This window comes from Myotis brandtii, unplaced genomic scaffold (genome assembly GCF_000412655.1).
Source record: "Myotis brandtii unplaced genomic scaffold, ASM41265v1 scaffold188, whole genome shotgun sequence".
NCBI lineage: Eukaryota > Metazoa > Chordata > Mammalia > Chiroptera > Vespertilionidae > Myotis > Myotis brandtii.
Window position 1 is genome coordinate 200,149 of NW_005356985.1, and position 494 is coordinate 200,642.

Here is a 494-nt window from a genome sequence, read left to right on the forward strand (position 1 = left end):
AGGGTGCCCGGTGCTGCCCCGCCCCCCGCAGGGACACCTGGTGCTGGGTGCAGGCAGCAGCCTGTTTATCAAGAGGAAGGGGTGACGGGAACACAGCAGGAGCCTTGGGACCACAGGGCCAGGGGCGGTCTCATGTTTACGGTTCATGGAAGTGTCCAGTCTCCAGAGCCAGAGCACGCAGCTGGCCAGGCCTGCGGGGAGGGGCGGCCTTCCACGCCTCTTCTCCTCCAAACTGTCCTCCTCCCAGAGCTCAGCGGCTTTTCTGGCTCGGGCTTCAGAGCCCGGAGGGGCTCCGGCTGCTGCCAGGGTGGGCCCACCTCCACCCTGGCCTTTGACCTCGGCTCTGTCCTCCGAGGCTCTGGCTGCGGGCCGTGCCCGAGGCCTCCCAGGGGTGCCCTGCTGTTGGTTAGTCTTCCTCTGCCCTCAAGTCCAGCTCCTTCCCTTGCTCTCACGGTGGGCGAACCCACGTGCTCCCAGAAGCCACCTGCCCGCCC